Genomic DNA, 22,135 nt, shown 5'->3' with positions numbered 1-22,135 from the left:
TGCAAGTTGGGTTGAAGTTTTGCTGGATGAATTCCACAGGAAAGAAAAGGGCCAGATGTTGAAGGGGTTTTCAGAGGAATGGATTGTCCAGGTGAGCCACAGAATCCAAGCTGGGCCAGAGTGGGAATGGAACCAGGAAGGGATGATGGAGGATGAGTTAGTGGTAGGCTTAGCGGAATAGAGGTTTGATGAGGTGAAAGACTGCATTCTTGGAGGTAGTCTAGCATCGTCATCACCTGGGAGGTTGTTAGAAATGCAGACTGTCAGGCCTCAACCTAGATTTTCTGAATCCAAGTCTGCACGTTAACAATCCTCAGGTGACTTATAGGTACACTGAAGATTTAGTAGCAATGATCTAGATTGTCTTGTGAAAAATAAATGGTGCTATTCTGGGCAGAGTGAGAACCCCAAGATGTCTTACTCCTTTATTTTTTCCCCTTCAAAACAGATCTTGATTTAGCAAAAGTTCCATTTTTAAAATTTGGCCCTGGTTTTTATTTTAATTTTATTATGCATAATCCCAAATGTATTTAGAGATGTAGTGAAAGTCAGTCTACCAACGTTAGTTTCACTAATTTTCAACTCGTAACCAATCTTGTTTTCTCTAGCATCCCTTCCTGTACCCCAGCAAGACCCTCACCACCATCAAACAAGTTTATCTTGAATTAAATCTTGGACATGATATAATTTCTCCTGTAAATATTTCATCAACTACCTCTAAAACACAAGGACCCCCTTTTAAAACATAGCTACTGTATCATCACCACATCCCAATAAGAATAAATTCTTCTTTTCAGATATCCAGTTAGTGTTCACATATCTGCAGTTGTCATGTTTGTGATAATTTGTTTGTGTGAGCATCCATCCAAATTACGGTCTATACCAGGCAATTGGTTAATATGGCTCTTAGGTCTTTTATAATTATAGATTCTTTCTTTATCTCTTCTTTTTTTCCTTGAAATTTTATACTGAAGAAACAAAATGATTAGTCCTCTAGATTTTGCCAGAGTCTAGACTTTGCTGATTGTTTGCCCAAGGTATGATTGAATTTGTTCCACTAGGTAATTAGATCTAAAGAGAACTGCTTTTGAACATACTTTTATAGTAACATAAAATGTTTATGTGTTAATACATACATATATACAGATAGCCTGGGCTTCCCAGGTGGCACGTGATAAGAACCCGCCTGTCCATGTAAGAGCTGCAAGAGGTGTGGGTTCAATCCCTGGTTGGGAAGGTCCCCTGGAGGAGGGCATGGCAACCCACTCCAGTATTCTTGCCTCAAGAATCCCATGGATAGAGGAGTCTGGCAGGCTACAATCCATAGGGTCGCGCAGAGTCAGACACAACTGAAATGACTTAGCCCACATGCACATATACGTATAGCCTGAAGAATAAAAATATCCTTGTAACACCTCCCTGGTGCCCTGTTTATATTTTTTAGTTTGACTGTGCTGAGTCTTAGTTGTGGCACGTGGTGATCTTCAATCTTCGTTGCAGCATGTGGTCTCTTAGTTGCTTCATGTGAACTCTTCGTTGTGGCACGTGGGATCTAGCTCCCTGATCAGAGGTGGGACCCAGTCCCTCTGCGCTGGGAGTGTGTAGTCTTAGCCGCTGGACCACCGGGGAAGTCCCTACCTAGTGCCTCTTGGGCATATGCGTGCTTTTTAATTGCTCAGTCGTGTCTGATTCTTTGCAACCGCGTGGACTGTAGCCTGCCAGGCTCCTCTGTCCATGGAATTCTCCTGGCAAGAATACTGGGGTGGGTTGCCATTCCCTTCTCCACGGGATTTTTCTGACCCAGGAATTGAACCCAGGTCTCTTGCATTGCAAGCATATTCTTTACCATCTGAGTCACCGGGAAGCCCTACCTAGTGCCTTAGAAGCCCTTCAATAACATCCGTCTTCATCTTCCCTAGAGGTAATCTCTATCTTGACTTCTGTAGTAACGATTTTTCTTCTAGTTATACATATATATATATACACATTCCTAACCAATGTATTAGGTTTTCTCTCAGCTTTTTGAATTGTATATAAATGTAATCAGACCATACATATTTTCCCATGACATTTATTTTGCTAAGCCTTTTATTTTTGAGATTCATCCCTGTTTATGTATGCAACTAGTAGTTCATTCATTTTTGCCGATGTATAGTAATCTACCATGTGGATGTGCTACAATCTATTTATCCATTCTGCTATTGATGGACATTTGGTTTTCCCCCTCAGTTTGGGGGTATCATGAATAACACTGCTCTGAATAGTCTTGTACATGCCTTATGGACTTGGGCAAGAATTTCTCTAAGCTATATACCTAGGAGTGAAAGTGCTGAGTCATAGAGTATATGTAAGTTCAACTTTACAAGAAAATGTGAAATTGTTTTCTGCAAGTTGATTTTGTTCCCTTCCAAATCCTTACACCTTTTCATTTTTGTTGTCATGGCCTTATTATACCAGCTAAGTTTTCTAATACAATAGGATGGCAATTATCCTTTTCTCATTCTGATCACAAAGGGAAAACTTTCAACATTAAATTGATTTTTTTTTTTTTTTGGATTGAATGGGATTTTTTAGAGTTTTCTCTCTTATCAGATTAAGAAAATTCCTATTTCTTCTTTGCTTGGAGTTTTTTTAAATTATGATTTATTTTTGAATTTTATTGAATACTTTTTCTGTGTCTTTTCTGATGATAAAATGGTTTTCCTATTTTATTCTTTTAGTATAGTGAATTATACTGATTAATTCTCCCTTTTTTCTAGCGTTATTGACATATTGACATATATATGTGTTTGTTTAAGGTAAACAATGTAATGATTTGATACATTATATATAGTGAAATGATTGCTACAATAAGGTTAGTTAACACCTTCATCCTCACATAATCGCCTTTTTGTGTTTGTGATGATAACATTTAAGATCTACTCTCTTAACAACTTTGAAGAATATGAAAGTGAAAGTGTTAGTTGCTCAGTCGTGTCTGTCTCTTTGTGACCCCAGGGACTGTAGCCCGAAGGGCTCCTCTGTCCATGAGATTTCCCAGGTTAGAATACTGGAGTGGGTTGTCGTTTCCTTCTCCAGGGAATCTTCCCCACCCAGGGATTGAGCTCCGGTCTCCTGCGTTGCAGGCAGATGCTTTACCATCTGAGCCACTAGGGAAGCGCTTAAGAATATAGCACAGTATTATTGAGTCTGGTTAGCAAAACTTTTTCATTTTATAGCTGAAAGTTTGCACCCTTTGACCAACATTTCCCCGATTTCCCCCATGCCCCAGCCCCTGGCAACTACCATTCTACTATTTTTGTGAGTTTGAATTTTATAGATTCCACATATAAGTGAGAACATGTAGTATTTGTCTTTCTCTGACTTAAAAAAAAATTATTTGGCTGCTTTGGGTCTTAACTGCAGCATGCAGGATCTTCATTTGCCTCATGCAAGATCTTTTGTTGTGGCTCATGGACTCTGTAATTGCAACTCTCGGGCTTAGTTGCCCCAGGCATGTGGGATCTTAGTTCCTTGGTCAGGGATCAAACCCACGTCCCCTACATTGCAAGGCGGATTCAATGCGAGGATCCAGCGCAAGGCCACTGGAACACCAGGGAAGTCCCCCTGTCTGACTTAGCTCACTTAGTATAATGCCCTTAGGATCCATCTATGTGTCACAAAAGGCAGGGTTTCCTTCTTTTTTTCTGGCTGAATAATGTGTGTGTGTGTGTGTGTGTGTGTGTGTGTGTGCGTGTGCGCCATGTTTTCTTTTTCCATTTTCTTTCATCCATTGATGAACACTTAGGTTGTCTTGGCTATTGGGAACAATGCTGCAAAGGACACGAGGGTGTAGATATCTCTTTGAGACAGTGATTTCATTTCTATTGGGTATATATCCAGAAGTGGGATTGCTGGTGGTATGATAGTTCTATTTTCAAGTTTTTGAAGGATCTCAATACTATTTTCCACAGTGCTAAGTCACTTTAGTAGTGTTCGACTCTTTGAGACCTCATGGACCTGTAGCCCACCAGGCTCCTCTGTCCATGGGATACTCCGGGCAAGAATGCTGAAATGGGCTGCCATTTCCTTCTCTAAGGGATCTTCCTGACCCAGGTTGGCAGGCAGATTCTTTACGACTAGCACCACCTGGCAAGCCTGTTTTCCGTAGTCGCTCCAGCAGTTTACATTTCCACCAACAGTGATCCAGGGTTCCCTTTTCTCCACAGCCTCACCGACATTTGCTGTTACTTGTCTCTTTGATAACTCTTATTCTAATAGGTGTGAAGTGATATCTCAGTGTAGTTTTTATGTGCATTCCCTTCATGATTAGCGGTGCTGAGCATCCTTTTATGTACCAGTTGGTCGTTTGTGTGTTCCTTGGAAAAATGTCTATTACATTCTTAGCCCACTTTGAAATCAGATTATCACTAAATCTGACATGGAGTTATACCAGTTCGTTATATATTTTGGATATTAACTTCTTTCCAGATAGATGATCAGCTTAAATGGGAAAAATTTTTGAAAAAAGAATAGGTCCATGTAGGTGTATGACTGAGTTGCTCTACTGTGCATCTGAAGCTAACCCAACATTGTTAACTATACTCCAAAATGAAACAAAAAATTTAAACAGCCAAATGGTTAGCAAGTATTCCCCCCATTCGGTAGGTTGCCTTTTTATCTTGCTGACTGGGGGTTTGCTGTGCCAGAGGTCTGAGTCTGATGTAGCCCCGCCTGTTGGTTTTTGCTTTTGTTGCCTGTGTTTCCGTTGTCATATACCAAAAATTGTTGCCAAGACTGACATCGACGAGCTCTTTCCCCGTGCTTTCTTCTGGTAGTTTTACCATTATGGATCTATTTAAATCTTTAATCCATTTCCAGATAATTTTTGTGGGTGGTATAAGATAGGAGTTCAATTTTGTTATTTTGCATGTGAATGTCCAGTTTTCCCACCATTTATGGAAGAGATTATCCTTTCCCTATTGACTATCCTTGGCTCCCTTATAAAATGTTAGTTGACTTTACACGTGTGGGTTTATTATGTAGGCTCTTGATTCTTTTTTCCTTGATCTATGTGTCTGTTATTATGCCAATACCATACTGTTTTATTATTATAGCTTTGAAATAAATCAGTAAGTATGATGCCTCCAGCTTTATTCTTCCTTCTCAGAATTGCTTTGGTTCTTCAGGGTCTTTGTGGTTCCATACAGATTTTAGGGTCGCTTTTTCTATTTTTCTGGAAAATGCATTGGGATTTTTAAAAGAGATTGCTTTGAATCTATAAATGCTTTTGGGTAGAATGAACATTTTAGCAATATTAATTCTTCTCATCCACAAACACAGGATATTTTTCCATATTTGTGTCTTCAGTTTCTTTCATCAATACTTTATAACCTACCATATACTTTCATGCTGCTAAGCTGCTAAGTCATTTCAGTCGTGTCCAACTCTGTTCAACACCATAGGTGGCAGCCCGCCAGGCTCCCCCATCCCTGGGATTCTTCAGGCAAGAACACTGGAGTGGGTTGCCATTTCCTTCTCCAATGTATGAAAGTGAAAAGTGAAAGTGAAGTCACTCAGTCTTGTCCAACCCTCAGCAACCGCATGGACTGCAGCCTACCAGGCTCCTCCGTCCATGGGATTTTCCAGGCAAGAGTACTGGAGTGGGGTGCCATTGCCTTCTCCGTTAAATTTACCTGTAAGTATTTTATTTTTTTAATGCTGTTATAAACAGCATTATTTACTTCTTTTTCATGTATTTCATTGTTGGTGTATAGAAATGCATCTTTTATAGGTTTATTTTTGTATCTACAACTTTACTGAACTCATTTACTAGTTTTAACTTTTTTTTTTCTTTTCGGTGGAGTCTTTAGGATTTTCTATGTATAAGATTATGTCATCTGCAAAAAAGACACTTTTACTTCTTTCTTTATGACCTGGATGCGTTATATTTCTTTTCCTTGCCTAATTGTTCTGGCGAGGACTTCTAGGACTACAATGAATAGAAATGTTGAGACGGAGCACCTTTGTTTTATTCTTAGTCTTAGTGGGAAAGCTTTCAGCCTTTCACCATTGAGTAGGATATAAGACTTGGGTTTGTCATATATGGCCTTTATCACGTTCTTCTTGTTCAGTCACTCAGTCATGTCCGACTCTTTGCGACCCTATGCACTGCAGCACATCAGGCCTCCCTGTCCTTCACCATCTCCCAGAGCTTGCTCAAACTCATGTCCATCAAGTCAGTGATGCCATCCAACCATCTCATCCTCTGTCGTCCCCTTCTTCTCCTGCCTTCAGTCTTTCCCAACATCAGGGTCTTTTCCAGTGAGTCAGTTCTTCGCATCAGGTGGCCAAAGTATTGGAGCTTCAGCTTCAGCATCAGTCCTTCCAATGAATATTCTGGACTGATTTCCTTTAGGATTGACTGGTTTGATCTCCTTGCAGTCCAAGGGACTCCCAAGAGTCTTTTCCAATACCACAGCTAAAAAGCATCAATTCTTCAGCACTCTGCCCTCTTTATGCTCCAGCTCTCACATCCTTATATGACTACTGGAAAAACCATAGCTTGGACTAGATGGACCTTTGTTGGCAAAGTAATGTCTCTGTTTTTTAATGCACTGTCTAGGTTTGTCATAGCTTTTCTTCCAAGGAGCAAGCATCTTTTAATTTCATGGCTGCAGTCACCATCTGCAGTGATTTTGGAGCCCAAGAAAATAAAGTCTGTCACTGTTTCCATTGTTTCCCCATCTATTTGCCATGAAGTGATGGAACTGGATGCCATGATCTTGGTTTTTTGAATGTTGAGTTTCAAGCCAGCTTTTTCACTTTCTTTTCACCTTAATCAAGAGGCTCTTTAGTTCCTCTTTGCTTTCTGCCATAGCATGGTTTCATCTGCATATCTGAGGTTATTGTGTTAAGGTATACCCAATTTTTTGAGAGTTTTTTTTTAATCATAAAAGGATGTTGAATCGTGCCAGGTACTTTTCTGCATCTGTTTTTAAATTTTTTATTTATTATTTTTTATTGCACTGGGTCTTCATTGCTTTGTGCAGGCTTCCTCTCTAGTTGTGATGAATGGGGCTACTCTTCGTTGCAGTGAGTGGGTTTCTCATTGCAGTGGCTTCTCATTGCAGAGCATAGGTTCTAGGTGCTCGGACTTCAGTAGTTCTGACACACAAGCTCAGTAGTAGTGGTTCACAGGATGTTACTCCACAGCAGGTGGAATCTTCCTGGATCAGGGATCGAACCTATGTCCCTTGCATTGACAGGAGGATTCTTATCCACTGCACCACCACGCAGGTCCCTTTTCTGCATCTAAGAGATGATCGTATGATTGTTATCTTTCATCCTATTAATGTGGTGTGTCATGTTTATTGATTTGCATATGTTGAACCATGTCTGGATCCCAGACATAACCACACTTGAGAGTGATGTATGGTCCTTTTAATGTGCTGTTGAATTCAGTTTGTATTTTGTTGAGAATTTTTGTATCTATACTCATCAGTGAAATTGGCCTATAGTTTTCTTTTCTTGTAGTGCCCTTATCTGGCTTTGACGTAATGGTCATCCTAGTTTGTGAAATGAGTTTAAGAATCCTGTACTCTTCAATATTTTGAAAGTGTTTAAGAAAGACTGCTGTTAATTCTTCTTTAAATGTTTGTTAGAATTCATCAGGGAAACCATCTGGTCCTGGAGTTTTCTGTGTTAAGAGGTTTTTGATTACTGATACAATTTCCTTACTTATTATTGGTCGGTTCATATTTTTTATTTCTTTATGATTCAGTCTTAGGAGGTGTAATGTTTCTAGGAATTTATCCATTTTTTCTTAGATTATTCAATTGGTTGGCATATAATTGCTCACAGCAGTCTCTTATGATCCTTTGAATTATTATTGTAATGTCTCTTCTTTCATTCCTGATTTCAGCTATTTGGGTTCTCTCTCTTTTTTTTTTTTTTCCTTAATTAGTCAAGCTAATTCCTGATGGCTTCCTGACGTCCCTGATGGCTCAGATGGTAAAGCATCTGCCTACAATGTGGGAGACCCAGGTTCAATCCCTGGGTTGGGAAGATCCCCTGGAGAAGGAAATGGCAACCCACTCCAGTATTCTTGCCTGGACAACCTCATGGATTTTCCTTCTATGGAGGAGCCTGGTAGGCTATAGTCCATCGACTTCACTTTCACTTTTCACTTTCAGTCAAGCTAAAGCATGGTCAATTTTATCTTTTTAAAAAAACTATTAGTTTTGTTGATCCTTTTTATGGTTCTTTCTCGTCTTCATTTCATTTCTTTATGCTCCGATCTTTTTTTATTTCTTTCTGCTAATCTTGGGCTTGATTTGTTCTTCTAGTCCGTGAGGTGTACAATTTCTGGCGGGGCACAGAGCTCATGGGTCGCCCAGAAAGGGGGATATGAATAAGAGGACAGGAGCTAGTCTGAGCTAGGCCTAAAGGTTTTCTGAGTATTGTGAGGATAAGCACACCTAGAATTTTATTCTCCTTCCTTTCCCCATGCCTTCTCAGCTTCTGGGCAGAAGGGTAGGGGGCTCCTGAGCAAGGACGGCCACCAGGTTTATTCTGTGGTTCCCAGAGCTCGGGGCAGTCAGTGAGTGGGGCACCTCCCCTGGTGCCACCTGACCTCGTCCCCCAGCTTAGGGCAGCTTCTCGCTGCCTGTGAGCACCAGGGTCTGCAGGATGACAGATGGTGATACAGTTCCCTTGATCACGTCATTCTCATCCACCACCACAAGTCGGCGACTCCCTGCTTCCACTAGCCTGCTGAGAAAGGTCTCCAGAGTCTCATCCAGGTAGCACTTGAAGCCAGATTTAAAGTAATGTGATCAATTTTTCAGGGCTTTGACTACAGGCACATCTAGGTTGTGGTAGGTCTTTTATGCTGCCTGATGGATAACGTCAATGAAGAAGGAAATGGTAACCCACTCTAGTGTTCTTACCTGGGAAATCCCATGGACAGAGAAGCCTCACGGGCTACAGTCCAGAGGATCCCAAAGAGTCGAACATGACTGAAGTGACTTAGCGTGGATAACATCAAACGTGGAATAGATGCTCACCACCTGACCTTCCTCATTCACTGGCAGATCCTGTACAAAGACACCCAGAGCCATGTCAATGGGGTCATAGTACAGAACATAGCAATGCTGGCATAGAAGCTAATCTTCTGTTAGACTTAGACATGAACTCTGGCTTAAGAACTCAGTGACAAACACTTTGAGGAACTTGAGAATGCACTTGTGGGTGAGGATGTACAAGATGTTGCTTGATTCTGGGTCAACAACCGGCAACCTGTGGATCTTGTTTGGAATTAATGAAAAGACAGCATTAAACAAGTTGGCATTAGGAGAAATGTAGACAAGTGGTTTAAAGAAGTCCTGTATATACACCTCCTTTCAAGTTTCTATTTTGTATTCTTCCAGCTCATAGCTCTGGAACCAAGGCTGATTTATAGTAATAGTGCAGGATATTGATGAAATTGGTGATAATCCACATGCCCACAAGTCCTTGCTTTTTAGTATCCAGAAAGGGGCAGCCTGTATACCTGCAGGGAAGTAGCAAATACAACCAAGTTGGAGCTTTTGAGAATCAGGTCATAGCAGCCAGAAACTTTATAAAGGACGGATATATGTTATTGTTGGATTCTGGGGTCTCTCTCTTTTTTAGCTAATTAATTTTATTTATTTTTGGCATGCAGGACCTTTGTTGTGGCATATGGGATTTTTTGTTTGGTGTGAGGGCTCTTCCTTGTGGTATGCAGACTTCTCTCTAGTTGTGGGGCATGGGCTCCAGAACACCTGGGCTCAGTAGCTGCCACGTGTGAGCTCTGTAGTTCTGGCATCTGGGCTTGGTTGCCCCCTGACCAGAGATCGAACCTGCATCCCCTGTGTTGGAAGATGGACTCTTAACCACTGGACCCCCAGGGAAGTCCTGATTCTGGAGTCTCTTGAGGATGTTCGTTTTTCCAGAGTTGGATACTCTCAAGAAGTGACCATATCCATTGCAAGAGGCCCTGGCTGGGTTCATTTGCTCTAGGAACCTCACTTTCTTTATTATTATTATTATTATAAAGGTATTTATTGCTTTGGTGCTTCCCTCATGGCTCAGACGGTGAAGAATCTGCCTGCAATGTGAGAGACCTAGGTTCGATCCCTTGGTTGGGAAGATCCCCTGGAAAAGGGAATGGCTACCCCCTCCAGTGTTCTTGCCTGGAGAATTCCATGGACAAAGGAGCCTGGCAGGCTACAGTTCGTGGGATCACAAAGACCCAGACACAACTTAGCGACTAAACAACTACAACAAAATAGATAATGTATTTCCTGTGTTTCATGAAGTTAACTAGTTGCTATTATAGGTACAATAAGAATTAGTTCTGTTTTCTGACCTCCTGAGAATAATATTTTAAGATAAGTGTTAGTCGTGTCCAACTCTTTCTGGAACCCATGGACTGTAGCCCACCAGACTCCTCTGCCCAGGTAAGAAATTGCCTATTCATTGAACACAACTCAATGACTGGAGTTGACTAATGATAGACCAGGGAACAGTCAGGCACAGTGTAGTAAATTATGTTCTGTCATCTTATAATTCTTAATAATTCAGCTGTCACGCTAGACATTTTAGTGTCTTTGGAGAATGGAGAGAAATAAAATTTAGGCGGCTATTACAGACAAGGTAAGAATCTGGGGTGTCAGGGGAAGGGAAGGCTTCACAGAGAAGACTCTAAAATTGGGTGCCGGATGGTGAGTGAAAGTTCACAAAGGTGACACGGGGAGAAAGAGAGGGCATTCTAGACAGAAGGAACAAGATGGACACAGATCACAGATGGAAGACATCTTCGCTGGGAATAGAGAGGCTGCGTGCATTTGTGAGAAATAGTTCAGGAAGGCAGATTGAAGGGGCAGGGTGGGGGCCAGGTAATATGGTGTTCTTAAGAGTTAGACAAGCCTGGGACCAGACTCCTGCTCGGCTTCTAATTAGCTCTGCAATCTTGAGCAAGTACCTCTGTAATATTCATAATTCCCTATCTGTAAATTCATAAGAACAAACCAGTACCTACCTCCTAGGATTACTGTGAGTTTGAAATAAGAGAGTCCATTTAAAGTGCTTAAAATGACACTTGATCACGAGGTATCATTTACAGGGTCAGTCAATAGAGGTGTGTGGTTGCTATTGTTACTGTCATGCTAGTAACAATGTGTGTATGGGTATACACACTAATAACAATAGTTCTTCTATGTGAATGAAGGGACTAGATTATGAAATGGTTTAGAGACCATGTTTAAGAGTACAGGCTTTTTCTTTTAGGCCAATGTTTCTAAAATGTGGTCAATTAGGCTATAAAAGTAACAGTCCTCAAGCAGCTTCTGTGGCAAAAGCAATGCAAAGATACCTGTTTGAAAATTTTATGAATTTGAAATGGAAGAAAAATTATCAAATACCATTATGCTCTTAATAAGGGTTCACACATAGAGATGGCTCAAATTGGACAGATTCTTAAGGTGTAGTTCAAATTATCAGGATATAGTTTCTTTTAGTTATATCATTGGAATATTATTGTTTATGTGTGTAAAGTTTGCATTTTTTTCTTGTTACTATTGTGTTGTGTTATGACTCTGATTAACAAAAATAGATTAATGACTGAAAAAGTGATTCATTGAAGTGTAAAAGCAATGATAAAAATAGTACAAAAACTACAATTCAGAAGTGCAATTAGTGAACAGGATTTCAGGATCTGTTGGAACAAGAGCATCTGTGAACATGATGAATTCACCCAAGCAGCTGAAAGGGAAAGTGTGACTGGGAAGGGTGGCTTTGAATATCTAAAAACAGGATTTTATTGAACCAGAGGTTTATTCTCCTCTTGTCTCCAGTGTGCACTCTGTATTAGAACACTCTGTCAGAATGCTTTGTGATGCTCTCAGTGGTTTTACATCATTCCCGAAACAGAATAACCTGGAGACTTCCCTGGTGACCCAGTGGTTAAGATTCCTTGTTTTTTAATGCAAGGGGCACGGGTTCAGGGAACGAAGATTGCACATGCTATGCAGCTCAACTGAAAAAATAAGCAAATGAAAAAACAAAATAGAATAACCTTATAGGTCAACCTGGAGAAGGAAATGGCACCCCACTCCAGTATTCTTGCCTGGAAAATTCCATGGACAGAGGAGCCTGGCAGGACTACAGTCCATGGGGTCACAAAGAGTCGGACACAACTGAGCATGCTTGCCTATGGGTCAACCAGTAGTTTTTCCTGAAGCAGGCACAAAATAATATTTTCTGGTATGAAATTGATTTATTTTATTTCTAAATGCGAAGAGGCCAAAACAGTAGCATCCACAGATGCAAGCCATGCTAGGACCAACATGTTTATAAAACTGGCCTCAAACTCAGGACAAATAAAATGCTGGGAGAGGAAGCCAAAGCAGTCATGGGCAAACCTAAAGTCAGGGCAGGATGCTGCATAGCGCAAATGACACACAAAGATGTGGAGCTCTTCTTCTTGTGATGATGACAGCCAGGTTTTGTTTTCAGTTCAGTTCAGCCCCTCAGTTGTGTCTGACTCTTTGCGACCCCGTGGACTGCAGCATGCCAGGCTTCCCTGTCCATCGCCAACTCCTGGAGCTTACTCAAACTCATGTCCGTTAACTCGGTGATGCCATCCAACCGTCTCATCCTCTGTCGTCCCCTTCTCCTCCTGCCCTCAATCTTTCCCAGCATCAGGGTCTTTTAAAAAATTTTTTTAATAGTTGAATAATTTATTTTGTTTTATAGTTAAGTAAAACTATAAAACAAAACTATATTTTGTTTCATAGTTGAGTAAAACTATAAAACAAGACTATATTTTTGTTTTATAGTTGAGTCAAACCACAGAAAGGGAAAGATATACTCAACTGAATGCAGAGTTCCAGAGAATAGCAAGGAGAGATAAGAAGGCCTTCTTAAATGAACAATGCAAAGAAATACAGGGAAGCAATAGAATGGGAAAGACTAGAGATCTCTTCAAGAAAATTATAGATATCAAGGGAACGTTTCATGCAAGAATGGGCACAATAAAGGACAGAAATGGTGAGGACCTAACAGAAGCAGAAGAGATTAAGAAGAGGTGGCAAGAAGAACTATACAGGAAAGATCTTAAGGACCCAAACAATCACAATGATGTGGTCACTTACCTAGAGCTGGTCATCCTGAAGTGTGAAGTCAAGTGGGCCTTAGGAAGCATCACTATGAACAAAGCTAGTGGAGGTGATGGAATTCCAGCTGAGCTACTTTAAATACTGAAAGATGATGCTGTTAAAATGCTTCACTCAGTGTCAGCAAACTTGAAAACTCAGCAGTGGCCACAGGACTGGAAAATGTCAGTTTTCATTCCAATTCCAAAGAAGAGCAGTGCCAAAGAATGTTGAAACTAACATACAGTTTTGCTCATTTCACATGATAGCAAAGTTATGCTCAAAATCCTTCAAGCCAGGCTTCAGCAGTACTTGAATCAAGAACTTCCAGTTGTACAAGCTAAGTTTAGAAAAGGCAGAGGAACCAGAGATCAAATTGCCAACATTTGTTGGATCATGGAGAAAGCAAGGGAATTCCAGAAAAACATCTGCTTCTGCTTCATTGACTATGCTAACGCCTTTGACTGTGGATCAGAACAAATCATGGAAAATTCTTAAAGAGATTGGAATATCAGACCACTTTACTTGTCTCCTGAAAAACCTATATGTGGGTCAAGAAGCAACAGTTAGAACCAGACATGAAACAATTGATTGGTTCAAAATTGGGATGGGGTACAACATGGCTGTATATTGTCACCCTGCTTATTAAACTTCTATGCAGAGTGTGTGTGTGTATGTTAGTCACTCAGTCATGCAGAAATGCTGGGTTGGATGAATCACAAGCTGGAATCAAGACTGCTGGGAGAAATATCAATGTCTCAAATGATGCAGATGATACCACTCTAATCACAGAAAGTGAAGAGAAACTAAAGAGTCTCCTGATGAGGGCGAAAGAGAAGAGTGAAAAAGGTGGCTCAAAACTCAACATTACAAAAATTAAGAGCATGCCGTCCAATCCTATCACTTCATGGAAAATAGAAGGGAAAAAAATGGCAGCAGTGGCAGATTTTCTTTTCTTGGGCTCTAAAATCACTGAGGATGGTGACTGCAGCCTTGAAATTAAAAGATGCTTGCTCCTTGAAAGGAAGACTATGACAATCCTAGACAACATCTTAAAAAGCCCAGACATCACTTTGCCTACAAAGGGCCATATAATCAGTGTTAGTCGTTAGTTGCTCAGTCGTGCCCGACTCTTTGTGACCCCATGGACTGCAGTCCACCAGGCTCCTCTGTCCATGAGATTTTCCAGGCAAGGATACTGGAGTGGCTCGCCATTTCCTTCTCCAGGGGATCTTCCCAACCCAGGGATCGAACCTGGGTCTCCTGCACTCCAGGCAGATTCTTTACTGACTGAGCTACAAGGGAAGCCCCATATGAGCTATGGTTTTTCCAGTAATCACATATGGTTGTGAGAGTTGGACCATAAAGAAGGCTGAGCACCCAAGAATTGATGCTTTTGAACTGTGGTGCTGGAGACTCTTAAGAGTCCCCTGGATTGTAAGGAGATCAAACAGGTCAATCCTAAAGGACATCAACCCTGAATATTCATTGGGAGGACTGATGCTGAGGCTGAAGCTCCAATACTTTGGTCACCTGATGGGAAGAGCTAACTCACTGGAAAAGACCTTGATGCTGGGAAAGACCGAAGGTGAAAGGAAAAGGGATGAGGATGAGATGGTTGGATAGCATCACCAACTCAATGGACATGAGTCTGAGCAAACTCCAGGAGACAGTGGAGGACTGAGGAGCCTAGCGTGCTGCAGTCCATGGAGTTGGAAAGAGTCGGACATGACTTACTGACTGAACAACAACAACAAAACCGTTAGTGGGGGATAAACCAGCTCTTTGCATCTCTGTGGCACCCATATGAAAGACAAAGCCATACCTTATAATTTTGAACTCTCATTATCATTCGATCTGATATTTTTGTGAGAGAGGATGCAGATTAGAAGTGAATTTGAGGGCATGCTGATGGAGGACGAGGCATGCGTCCAGCAAAGAAAGGTTTTGACTTTCGAAAAGTATCGACTTTTTTTTAAAATATTTGTTTATTTTTTTGGCTGCCTAGGGTCTTGGCTGCCTCTCGTCTCAGAGGATGAGATGGTTGGATGGCATCACCAACTTGATGGACATGAATTTGAGCAAGCTTCGGGAGTTGGTGATGGACAGGGAAGCCTGGCATGCTGCAGTCCATGGGGTCGCAAGGAGTCGGACACGACTGAGCGACTGAATTGAACTGAACTAAATGGGTCTTAGTTGTGCCAGGCAGACTCAGTAGTTGTGACTTACAGGTTTAATTGACCATAGGGCATGTTGGATCCTACTTCCCCAACCATGTTGGGACCCACGCCCCCTGCATTGGAAAGCAGATTCTTAACACTGGAGCACCAAGGAAGTTCCCGTATCTATTGCTACAAAAATGTATAGTCGCTTCAAAACCTCATCACTTAAATAATAGGAATTTATTAATCTCACGAGTCTGTCGGCCAGTGGAGTGGTTCTTCTCCTCTCAGCTAGGCTTACCCTGGTGTCTGTGACAAGATGTGAGCAGGACCAGTTGTGTCTTTTGTGGAGCTCAGGCCCCCTTATTTAGACATTATGAAGAATTTTAAAGTAATGACAACAGAACATTAAATCAAGCATGGGATCTTTCTTACATAGGACCCTGTGTGACTGCAAAGGCCAAGAGCCATGAAGGCACTCCTAGCTGTGGGTCATCGTGTAGGCGGCTCTGCTGCCCTCAGCTGGGTTCTTCCATGTGTCTGAGTAGCAGTGTGGCTAGTCTGGGTTAGACTTGGCTGGGACAACAGGGGTAGCTTTACTCTATCCATCTCATCCTTTAGCAGGCTGGCCCAAGCATGTGCCTGTGGCAAAGAGACAGGAGGAAGGACACGCAAGCCCAAACATGCAGGCACTTCTCAGGTCTCTGCTTTGTCACACTTGCTGCCGTCCACTGGATCACGAGTGGGCTTCCCAGGGGGCACTAGTGGTTAAGAGACCACCTGTCCATGCAGGTGGACAGAAAAGACTCAGATTTGATCCCTGGGTCGGGAAGATCCCCTGGAGGAGGGCACAGTAACCCACTCCAGTATTCTTGTCTGGGGAATCCCATGGACAGAGGAGCCTGGTAGGCTGCAGTCCATAGGGTTGCACAGAGTCGACGTGACTGAAGCAACTTAGCAAGCACACATGCACGCACACTGGGTCCCAGCAACTGCTATGGCCAACCCAGAAGTAGAGCGGGAGGGTGCTACCACACTATGACAAGGGGATGAAGAATTAGGGCTGCTTTTGCCTTGCACCTCCCTCGACTACTCAAAACTAGCTGTAGCCAAGTGCTAAAATTCCACACTGTCTTATTTACTAAGAACAGTTAAGAATGGTGATCTTCACTAAGTGGTGAAGAAGGAACAACAATTGTTAGCACCATCAAATCTCCATGACAGAGCATATGTCTTTTCCATGTGTCTTGCAAATAAATGGGTGGCTTGGACTAAAACTGTTTTTCTACCCTGAAGTGTGCTGGCTATCCAGGAGGAATGTACTCATGTGAAAAACTGAAATGAGAGAGGAGATAAAATTTCTTTATAACACTAATAATGCCAGGAAAAACCAGAAACCAGAAATCATCCTTGTCATTACCAGTGTTGTGAGGAAATGTTATCTCAAAGGTTTCCAGTGAGTGTCAACATGCCATGGGCAGTAGGTTGAAAATCTCAAACCTCTCATTTCAACCTCATCGGATATTAAGTGCAGAAGATAACATATCAGGAAATTGAACTGTGATGCAGGAGGCTTTGTCAGCCAGCATTGAGTCTTCCCTAACACTTGATTTTTTTCCATTTTCTGGAGAAAGACATCTGTGACATTGGGCATATTTAAAAACCATTCAGTGTGCCAGAAAACATGGAGAAATTCTTTCCTGTGCTGAACCCAAACAGGAAACTTTAGAAATTCATTTGCAACTGTCATCCAAGTTAAAACATCCAAAGACTTCCCTGGTGGTCCACTGCTTGAGAATCTGGTTGAGAACCCCTGCCAATGCAGGGGACATGGGTTTGATCCCAGGGCAGAGACGATCCCACATGCCAACTAGGGCAACTAGGGGCATGTGGGGCAACTAGGCTGGTGCCCCACAACGAATGAACTCGAGTTCTGGAGCCCACATGCCACAACTACTAAAACCTGCACACCTAGAGTCCATGCTCCCAAACAGGAAAAGCCATGGCAATGAGAAGGCCATGCACAGCATCTAGAGAGTAGCCGCTCCTCCCCACAACGAGAGAAAGCCCATGTGCAGCAGAGAAGACCCAGCACAGCGAAAAATAATAAATATTTTTAGAAATCCAACCATACAGCCTTTGACTTAACTGCTTGTAAAATTGGCGTTCAGTGAGAGACTTCACCACTGTTTCTAGGTATGTGTCCCCATCCAAATATACACAACATAGTATGTAGGGCCACCAAGCATTTGCTGCCCATCATTCTTAGTTATGGGCTTCCCAGGTGGCACTAGTGGTAAAGAATCTGCCTGTCAATGCAGGAGATGCAGGTTCCATCCCTGGGTCAGGGAGATCCCCTGCAGGAGAAAAAGGCAATCCACTCCAGTACTCTTGCCTGGGAAATCCCATGGACAGAGGAGCCTGGCAGGCTACAGTGCATGGGGTCTTAAAGAGTTGAATATGACTGAGTGACTGAGCGTGCATGCATTTGTAGTTTTGCTTTCTAATTTAGTAGAGCAAGATAGATGGAATCTGTCATTAATGCAGATACACATATACATGTGTATATTATGTCTAGACCATTCAGGTATGACTTAAATCCCTTATGATTATACAGTGGAAGTGAGAAATAGATTTAATGGACTAGATCTGATAGACAGAGTGCCTGAAAGACTATGGATGGAGGTTCGTGACATTGTACAGGAGACAGGGATCAAGACCATCCCCATGGAAAAGAAATGCAGAAAAGCAAAATGGCTGTCTGAGGAGGCCTTACAAATAGCTGTGAAAAGAAGAGAAGCGAAAAGCAAAGGAGAAAAGGAAAGATATAAGCATCTGAATGCAGAGTTCCAAAGAATAGCAAGAAGAGATAAGAAAGCCTTCCTCAGTGATCAATGCAAAGAAATAGAGGAAAACAATAGAATGGGAAAGACTAGAGATCTCTTCAAGAAAATTAGAGACACCAAGGGAACATTTTATGCAAAGATGGGCTCGATAAAGGACAGAAATGGTATGGACCTAAGAGAAGCAGAAGATATTAAGAAGAGGTGGCAAGAAAACACAGGAGAGCTGTACAAAAAGAGCTTCACGCCCCGGATAATCACAATGGTGTGATCACTCATCTAGAGCCAGACATCCTGGAATGTGAAGTCAAGTGGGCCATAGAAAGCATCACTACGAACAAAGCTAGTGGAGGTGATGGAATTCCAGTTTAGCTATTTCAAATCCTGAAAGATGATGCTGTCAAAGTTCTGCACTCAGTATGCCAGCAAATTTGGAAAATTCAGCCGTGCCCACAGGACTGGAAAAGGCCAGTTTTCATTCCAATCCTAAAGAAAGGCAATGCCAAAGAATGGCCAAACTACTGCACAATTGCACTCATCTCACACAGTAGTAAAGTAATGCTCAAAATTCTCCAAGCCAGGCTTCAGCAATATGTGAACCATGAACTTCCAGATGTTCAAGCTGCTTTTAGAAAAGGCAGAGGAATCAGAGATCAAATTGCCAACATCCGCTGGATCATGGAAAAAACAAGAGAGTTCCAGAAAAACATCTATTTCCGCTTTATTGACTATGCCAAAGCCTTTGACTGTGTGGATCACAATAAACTGTGGAAAATTCTGAAAGAGATGGGAATACCAGACCACCTGACCTGCCTCTTGAGAAACCTATATGCAGGTCAGGAAGCAACAGTTAGAACTGGACATGGAACAACAGACTGGTTCCAAATAGGACAAGGAGTACGTCAAGCCTGTATATTGTCATCCTGCTTATTTAACTTATATGCAGAGTACATCATAAGAAACGCTGGGCTGGAAGAAGCACAAGCTGGAATCAAGATTGCCAGGAGAAATATCAATAACCTCAGATATGCAGATGACACCACCCTTATGGCAGAAAGTGAAGAGGAACTAAAAAGCCCCTTGAGGACAGTGAAAGAGGAGAGCGAAAAAGTTGGCTTAAAGCTCAACATTCAGAAAACTAATATCACGGCATCTAGTCCCATCACTTTATGGGAAATAGATGGGGAAACAGTGGAAACAGTGTCAGACTTTATTTTTTTGGGCTCCAAAATCACGGCAGATGGTGATTGCAGCCATGAAATTAAAAGACGCTTACTCCTTGGAAGGAAAGTTATGACCAACCTAGATACCATATTTAAAAGCAGAGACATTACTTTGCCAACAAAGGTCCATTTAGTCAAGGTTATGGTTTTTCCAGTGGTCATGTATGGATGTGAGAGTTGGACTGTGAAGAAAGCTGAGCACCGAAGAATTGATGCTTTTGAACTGTGGTGCTGAAGAAGACTCTTGAGAGTCCCTTGGACTGCAAGGAGATCCAACCAGTCCATCCTAAAGGAGATCAGTCCTGGGTGTTCTTTGGAAGGACTGATGCTGAAGCTGAAACTCCAGTACTTTGGCCACCTGATGCGAAGAGTTGACTCATTGGAAAAGACTCTGATGCTAGGAGGGACTGAGGGCAGGAGGAGAAGGGGAGGACAGAGGATGAGATGGCTGGATGGCATTACCGACTCGATCGACATGAGTTTGGTTCTACTCCAGGAGTTGGTGATGGACAGGGAGGCCTGGCGTGCTGGGATTCATGGGGTCTCAAAGAGTCGGACATGACTGAGTGACTGAACTGAACTGAAGGATTGATTGCAAATAATAGTATCCTTTTTGCTGATTTGTTATTCCTCACCATTCTACCGTTGCTATTTCAGCTTTCTATCGAAACTCTGGATCTGAGTATATTTGAATAGTTCTTTTTAGTAAGCCTGGTATATGGCACTGTCTAAACTCTTGCTACCTGTTATCCAAAATTCAGGTACCAAGTGTATGTATCCCTTGCTATATGAACTTGATTTCCGAACTCAAGGTCAGGAGATAAATAGGTTTGATAACAGGGGATACTTGAATACTATTAATTTTAAGTTATATATTAATTTTATTATTTAAAATTTTTGTGAATGTTTACCTAAAATTGGAGGTTTTCATATGTTCCAGGCAGCTAATAAGTGGTTATTAAACACTGGAAAATTTAAGGAACACTCCTTTCCTTTAGGGATCATTGAAAGAGATTTTAAACAGAGGAGAAAATATAATCAGATCTGCATTTTCATATTATTCAGGAAAATCATGTTGAGTTTGGAAGATAGCACATAAAATTCCATACTGGGGACTTCCCTGATGGTCCAGTGGTTAGGAATCCACCTGCCAATGCAGGGGGGCACGGTTTGATCCCTAGTCCGGGAAGATCCAACATGCTGCAGAGAACCTAAGCTTGGGCGCTACAGTTGCTAAGCTCGCATGCCACAGCTACCAAAGCCTGCATGCATAGAGCCTGTGCTCCACAACAAGAGAAGCCACTGCAATGAGAAGCCTAGGTTCTGTAACTAGAGAGTAGCCCCTGCTCACTGCAACTAGAGAAAGCCCGCATGCAGCAACAAAGACCTAGCACAGCCATAAATCAATTAATCAAACTAAGTAAACAAATGAAGGTACCTGTGTTCCCCCCAAAAAACTTGATACTGGCAGACTTTATTCTTTCTACAAACATTCAGGAACCTACTGAACAGAGCCTGTATTGGAGGATACAAGAATGGCAAGATTGCAATGGGGGTCTATTGTCCCGAGTCCAGCCTCGTGGAAGTGACCACTATTCAAATTACCCAACGATTAAATCACAATTGTGTTAAGTCCTGATGAAGAATCAGGAGTGGCTCTGAGAGATGGCATGGAGATAGAAACCATTCTTAGAGAAAGATGAGACATGAAGGTGAAAGAGGAAGGAGATGAAAGATGATTCCACTTTTCTGGTTTAGAGCCTGAGGTTATTGACAGAAAAAGGAGGGCGGATTTAAGAGGAAGTGATTTGCCATCTTTTGATAATTAAGTGATGTGCTGTGCTGTGCTTAGTCACTCAGTCGTGTCCTTCTTTTTGTGACCTATAGCCCTCCAGGCTCCTCTGTCCATGGGGATTTTCCAGGCAAGAATACTGTATTAGGTTGTCCTCCTCCAGGGGATCTTCCCAACCCAGGGATCAAACTCAGGTCTCCCACATTGCAGGAGAATTCTTGACCATCTGTGCCACTAAGTGATGGACGTGATGACTTTGAACTGCCTCTGAGATATGCAGGATAGTTGTGTAGAAGGCAGGTGTGTATTTAAATGTGGAGAGAGAAATCTGAGCTGCAGGTACATATTTGGGGATACAGGATGGACTGGTAGCTATGGAGACTGACTCAGCTTGTCCACTATCCTTAATAGCTTCTCCTCTGGCCTCAGTCAAGGCTATAGACAACTGTTTCTGCAGGGCAAGATATTTTTTTCAACCAGCTTCCATCTCTTAACTTCCACTTTGAACCTCCCTACTTTGGTTTAGTCTTTATTCTTTTCTCTTGCCTCGAATCTATATATTTCCCTTATGGAATTTTTTTTTTTTCTTTTTGCTTGCTCAACTTCCATTCACTCTACTTCTGCTAACAGCTTCTGGGTTTTGCTTGAGGCTTCACCTTCCCCCACCACTCTAATCGTATGTAGTTCTGGTAATACTGATTCCACCCTGAATTTGGGGCAAGAGAGTCTATACCTGTGACAGAGGCCTGGCTAACCAAAGTCTCCTGGTGATAGAGATTACCTCAGGGTTGATTGCATGATCACAGAGTAAGAAAATAAAAAAGAGATGCCCTGAAAGCTTTGCTGAGACTTCTGGCAGAGAGTCAGGGGTTCTTTCCCTCTTAATGTAAACCTAAAAGGATATAACGGTAACATTTATACGATAGTCTTATAGCCACAAGGATTTTGAGGACAGAGC

General features: G+C 42.0%; 1 pseudogene; it reads right to left on the bottom strand.

Moving 5' to 3' along the window:
- Nucleotides 1-8,627: 8,627 nt before the first annotated feature.
- Nucleotides 8,628-15,433, bottom strand: LOC138076165 (5'-AMP-activated protein kinase subunit gamma-1-like; annotated as a pseudogene).
- Nucleotides 15,434-22,135: the final 6,702 nt, after the last annotated feature.

Source organism: Capricornis sumatraensis, chromosome 3 (genome assembly GCF_032405125.1).
Source record: "Capricornis sumatraensis isolate serow.1 chromosome 3, serow.2, whole genome shotgun sequence".
In the NCBI taxonomy this organism is placed as follows: Eukaryota; Metazoa; Chordata; class Mammalia; order Artiodactyla; family Bovidae; genus Capricornis; species Capricornis sumatraensis.
The sequence above is the reverse complement of the archived record's forward strand: the minus strand, read 5'-3'. Positions and strand labels throughout refer to the sequence as shown.